Raw genomic sequence first — 6,253 nt, 5'->3', positions numbered from 1 at the left:
ACCTCGGACAGCATCTGCATAGAATCAATCCCAGGATCAGTAAAGCTTCACATGATGAGAATGTGGAAATGTGACCGCCATGTGGAAGAGTTGATATCACAATGTAGATTACAATTCTACATACAACAACAATAATACATATACAATATATCATATAATCAAGGTCTTAAGACCAAAATCCAACTCATACAATAGAAGTAAATAAGTAAGAATACAAATTGCCTTAAGAAGGCTCAAATTAAAGCCAATGGCATACATCACCTTGTGCATACCGTTGTCTAAGGGCAACCAGGTTAACCACGTCCATCACCATACATGTAAACTGCATCGGTACCTATTGTTGTTGACATGGCAAGGGTGAGTACTTGGGTACTCAGAAAATCTATTACCATTGGTACTAGAAGTAATAACACGTAGAGGTATGGTACGGGTAAAGTGGTGAGATTGCAGCAATGGGCTAAATGATATACTTACTCTACTAGATTAGAGATGATAAATCATACGTGAAAAGGGGTCTTAAAGTAGTCATCTATGCACCTGCCTACGTATTCATAACACTACCTTGTCCTCTCCTTCTGATATAATCCCCTCGAAGAAGATACATCAAGGCACACACACACTGAAATTTTTTAGTTAAGTTAATTAAGCTCATCTATGGACTAGCATCACGTTCCAAGTCGTCCGTAACCGCGGACATGGCTTTTTGAAAAGACTTAATGCTGGAGGGGTGCTCCAACTTACCATTACAGGTACCACACGCACAAGCCTTTCAAACAGGCAAACCAGAAGGTTAGTCCTGATAAGACCCTCTACTAACCACAAACAAATCCAGGTGAATTGAGAGTCGGTCGTATCTCTGAATTGGACATACCAAAAGCATGAGGTTCTATATATGGCTAGCACTATATCTCAGGTAGCCAACCATAGCTGTGTAATTGCGGGCCAACAAGGATTTCTACCCCACTTGCCCAAGTTATTTTCGAAAATCCATGGGGTCCAGAACCCCGACAAGGAAAAAGCAAGTTTGTAAATGGAAACCAATCTTTGGCCACCAAAATATTTTTAAAGGTAGTTAGTGAGGGTGTCCTAGACTAAGGCGTACCAAACTGTATGGCCCGTCATCCATGGGTCTCGCTGATAACCCGCCGATCACTCGAGTAAGGACCCTAGAAGCTTTCTCCCTTGGCGTAAGCAATATGGAAACTTCCAAAGACTTGGTGTGTACTTCAAGGAGAGATCTAGTAGCCGCCATGTATATATTTAGTTGGCAATCCACCATATCTGTAACCTAGGGACCCTCGGTGCCTATATAAGGTTAAGGGCTTAGTCTTTGTAGACATAAACACAAGCTCTAGAGTTTTAGAACACAAACATCCATTCTCGAGGTAGATCACCCTGTACTCTGTACTCCATCCAATCAATACAATCAAAGTAGCATGTAGGGTTCTTCCTCTTCAGGAGGGCCCGAACCTGGTTTTTTTAAATAAGAAGGTAGCACAAAGCCTACCTTATTTAATCCAATAAGGAGGCTAGCCAACTCTGCCTCACAGAGCTCCCCCGATGCAATGCATTCATTGTCGTCCGATCGCTGTAAATTTCCCACCTCCTCTCCTCTCAGTTGTATTATCTTGAATGCGTGTTTCACCTCATTATTTGTTTCATGCATGTATGACCGGTGTGCCCATTTGTAGGTGGGGTCGTTCTGTGCTGGCTCGGTGTGGAATCGAAGGGTGTGGTTGGTTGTTCCTGCCGCAGAGCCCATTGGGCAACCTCGTGAACCCTAGCCCCAATCCACATCCCCCACGCCCCTCACTCCTCGCTCCTCCTCCTTCCTCGTCCGACGCCTCGCTCCCTCCCTCACTCTCCTCCCTCGTCGCCACGGCCTCCGCCCTAGGAGCCCCGCCGCCTACTGCTGCTCCTCCACCACCTCAACTCCTTCTCCTCCTCGCCTTCCCATCGCTCGCGCACAGGTCACCGCCGTCGGAGAACAGGGGAGTGCGGGTCTTCAAGTTGGGGTTGTCAGGAGGGCTTCCCAACCCGACAGCGCCTTCATGCAGCGTCGTTGCTCGCGCCCCTTCTTCTCCTTCCTCATCCCTCCTCCCTCCCTCGTCACTATGTCCACCAGTCCCCTACCTCCCTCGTTTGTGGTCAGTGCTACTGCAAGAATCTCCTAGGTGAGGGAAAGGAAGATGTAACATCCCAAAATTCTAAATTTTGGAATGTTATATTAATTAAGTAATAAATGATTGTTTATGTGATTTGTTGTGTGAAATTGAGTGAAATTTAAAACTTTTTGAAAGTTGAATGAGAGGGAATGAAATGACTTTCCCAAACTTTCACTTTGCCTTCTAATCTCCATGAATTCAAATTCTTTTCAAATACAAAACCCTAGAGTGAATATGACATGACTTCTTCCATTTCAAAATGAAAAGGGTTTTTGAAAATATTTGAATTTCATTCGGAAATATTTCAAATTCAGAAACTTTATGAAACTCAATGACTTTCATGAGAGAGGATAAAATGACTTCTTCAAATGCTAATGAAGAGAGTTGGAAGTTTCAAAGAATCAAATTGAAAGTCCCTTTGAAGTTATTTTGAAAACCCACTTTCAATTTGGAGTTATTCGGTTTTTATTCAAATTACTTTTCTCCAAAAATAAAATATATAGAAAATAGGGTAAAATGACTCCCTATAGTAGAAAAGTGGACAAATGAGTTCGAAATCATTTTGGTATTTTAAAATATTTTTATTTTGTTTTTAAATGAACCAGTAGCACTATTTGCTTTATTTAATTTTTGTGGAATTTATTTGCCGCTGAAAATATGTTCGTGTTTTAGAAAAACTTTTTCTGAAAATTTTGATATATAATATGCCTATATAAAACTTTATTTTATTTTACTTATTTAGTTTCCTTATCCTGTTTTTATTTTTTCTAAATGCGCGTATGCCGTAACTATATGTCCCCCACGCGCGCGGCGTAGTGGCAGCGGCGCCCCACTTTTTTCCTACATGGGCCAGGCCCAGCCAGCAATTTCCTTCTCAATTTATTTTTCTTTTTCTTTTTACTTTGGCCAAATAAAATAAAATAAACTACAGCGTGCGCGCTGCCGTCCCATGGTGCTTTTTAGCACCTGCGATTCCTTCATTTTATTTGTTCGTCTATGTTTAGTTCCATATTGTCCAGCCTTTGACCCCCTAAACCTTTATTCCACTTATAAATATAGATTCATATAGGCTTTAAAAATCATCCGATTCAGGTTAAATAAATATTTTGGTTTACTAGATTCATTAAAGAACTATATATTTCTCCTCTTTGGCGGGACTTCTGTAAGTTGTCTTCTCTCTCCGAAGTCGTCTTTTCTCTACCTTATAAGGTATCTTTATTCGTATCTTTTTATACTTCCATAGCTTATTATTTTTAGATTAGTGTATGATAGAATAATTAGATTATCAATTAGTCTCTGTATTTATACATTAGACCTATAATCTTTTAGTCATACCTATTTTTCTTTCGTAAAACAGTTTGGCCCTGATTTTTCATAACTTTTCACTCGTTTATCCAAATTAGATAAAACTAGCACCTACGTTTTCGTCTTGATTCCACCTAACCAGTGAACCTATCTCATCAATTTTTGAAATTTTCAAACTTTAAATATTTGTTCATATTCATATTCAAACTTCTTTTGATCATATCTTTTTATTCGTAACTCTGTTTGCGATGAATCCAATTGTGTTGGATTCCTATCAAAGAAATCTTTCCTTCATACAATTAGTGTTATCTTTTCAACATATAATTTTGATCATAGTTAGATTACTCTACTAGTCCACAAAAGAGTTACCATACAACATTCTAAGCAGATTCAATGCTATGTTGAATTACTTGTGTCTTTTGATCTGTTATTTTCAATCTAGTAATTTTTCTTCCTACATGTTCCTATTGACTCCCTACAGCATTATTAGTTTCAACTTTTGAACCTTTCAAACTATTCGAAACTTCATTTGATCATATCTTGTAAACTAGCGCATTTTCAATTGATTCCTTTTGCAGTTGAATCCCTAGGCGTAATCTATGATCTTGAGCCATCATCACACTTTATCAACAAAATTAGGATCTGATCTTGCAAAATAATTTAATTTGGTTCTTTTAAATTTATTTGTTTTTGCAACTTTTTTTGACTTTTCTTCTGGATCTGTGAGTGATTGCTTATGTGTGGTTATAATTGCTTACTTACCATAGATTGATCGGAATGTAACGAGTAGAACTATCAGAAATTATGAGTGCAAAGAATCTTTATCAATAGTACAAGGCAAGTTCACACCTTAATCATATTTTTCTATACCCGATTTTTACTATGCATTAGTTCACCCTTACAAATTTACATGAGTTGGATTGGGAATTGGGATTTGCTATGTAGTTCATGAGGTAGGAACCTAATACCTTTGATCACCCCGAGAATATACGCCATGCTTATATTTCTTGGCCATGCTCGTAGACGGGGATTGGTTTGTAGAACCATGCAGGTTGTGATAGATCTTTATTACGTACTAATAAACCTCTGATTGTACGTCATCGGCATTTTTATAAAAGTCCCTCTGTTTCTGAGAAATTAACCCCCGGTCCTCATCATAAGTCACCCTGAACCGGTATACGGGCGAGAAAAAAAAAAGAAAACAGCCCAGCCAGCCGCATGACCCTGCCTCACCGCGCGCCGCCGGCCACCCCCCGCCTCACCGTGCGCCGCCGGCCACCCCCCGCCGTTGAGCACCGCCACCGGCTTCCCTCCTCCCATCAGGATCCCCGAGCGCCCGACCCGGCCGTCGTTCGTCGCCAGCACCTGCGGATCCGGCCGCCCTTCGCCTTCCCCGTCGGCTGCACCTCGCAGCGCCGCCGCCCCTGCCAAGCTCCGCCGCTTGGATCCACATCCCCATGGCCGGAACGGGTCCTTCTCGAGGAACCGCACATCCTCTGCCTGCTCCAACTGCACACGTCCTCTGCTAGGTTGACTCCCGCCGCCTACGACGATCGCTGCCATCAGATCTGCTCCAATTTGAGCCCCTCGCCCCACTTCCCCGATCCAGTGGGATTTCCATGAGTGTCGTGCAGCAAATCGGGAAGCAGCAGGGCCCGTCTGGCTGGTGCTCCAGTGATGAATTTTGTTGAACTAGGTAAAGCTTTAGATGTCACACATGCTCTGAACTTTACTGCACAAGCATTCGACAGCATGGTTCTATTAGTGACCGAGGGATTTGGAGGTACAGGTACTGAAGGGTAATGGATTTGAAGGTTGCTATATCTTGAGTTGTCCCATTGTCTTACTAAATTCAGGATTCAACTCAGGAGAGTGTACAGAATATGCAGGTTTGTATTGTTTCCGGTGTAAGTTGGTCATGCATCGGATGTCACTCAGTTTCTAGGAAATTCAAGATGGCATGTAAGCTTCTCCTATTTGATGTATTTTTACTTTCTCAAAATCTCTTTATTAATACCAATGGTGATTTTATTTCTGCCTGATGACTTGTTGTCATATTGTTTTAGCAAAGAAACAGACAAATACAGAGATAAAACTTAAACAAGAGAGATGTATGAGGATGTCGGCGTCTCATCAAACATGTGTTGTGTGAGGACACCCTTCGTCCGACCTAATCTTGACGATCATCCGCAGGTACACACATACATGTTCTTCCCTGCTGCCTCTTGGTTTAGTTCACATGCCTTGAATTACTTTGATCCTTTTGGTAACATCAAACTGGGTTGCATAGAAGTAACTGCTAACTGGGTTTGACCTTTGTGAGGAATCTACATCAGCACTTCAAAACTTCCAGGCTGTTTTCATCGGCAAGCTTACAGCTGACCACATTATGGAACTCGATAATACAACACTGTACGATGTACTTGAGATTCCAATGGATACCTGTCGAAGCGATGTGGTCATCAGCATGTATCCTCTCAATCTCCTGGTAGAGTATTTTCCCTTAAACGATGCTACTGCCACATGATGCATATCATGGTTTTGTTGCGTGGTAATTTGACCTGCACAACACTTGCTGCTATTGTCCTTTCCAAGATGCAGAATGATTCTTCAATTTGGGGTGCCAACTATGCTAGCTTTATATTGCTGAATGTAGGAGCTTATTTTTTTCTTGTTAGTTATTCAATGATATTGGGCAGGGCATCTCAATGAACTATTCTTTCCGATTCTTGGAGTTACATGTGTGATCGCTTAGACTCTTCTAATACTGTCATAGTCTGGTT

At 41.3% G+C, this 6,253-nt stretch overlaps 1 long non-coding RNA gene across 2 annotated transcripts; it reads left to right on the top strand.

Annotated features, from left to right (window-relative positions):
* The first annotated feature begins 4,638 nt into the window (after positions 1-4,638).
* On the top strand, positions 4,639-5,958 carry LOC125522323. 2 transcript variants are annotated; one of them, XR_007289725.1, is made up of 3 exons: positions 4,643-5,166; positions 5,260-5,432; positions 5,537-5,958. It is a non-coding gene; the product is annotated as an uncharacterized LOC125522323 (long non-coding RNA). The 2 variants fall into 2 exon arrangements; XR_007289724.1 differs by having other exon boundaries at positions 4,639-5,432.
* Positions 5,959-6,253: the final 295 nt, after the last annotated feature.

The sequence above is a fragment of the Triticum urartu genome, chromosome 7 (genome assembly GCF_003073215.2).
Source record: "Triticum urartu cultivar G1812 chromosome 7, Tu2.1, whole genome shotgun sequence".
In the NCBI taxonomy this organism is placed as follows: Eukaryota; Viridiplantae; Streptophyta; class Magnoliopsida; order Poales; family Poaceae; genus Triticum; species Triticum urartu.
The sequence above is the reverse complement of the archived record's forward strand: the minus strand, read 5'-3'. Positions and strand labels throughout refer to the sequence as shown.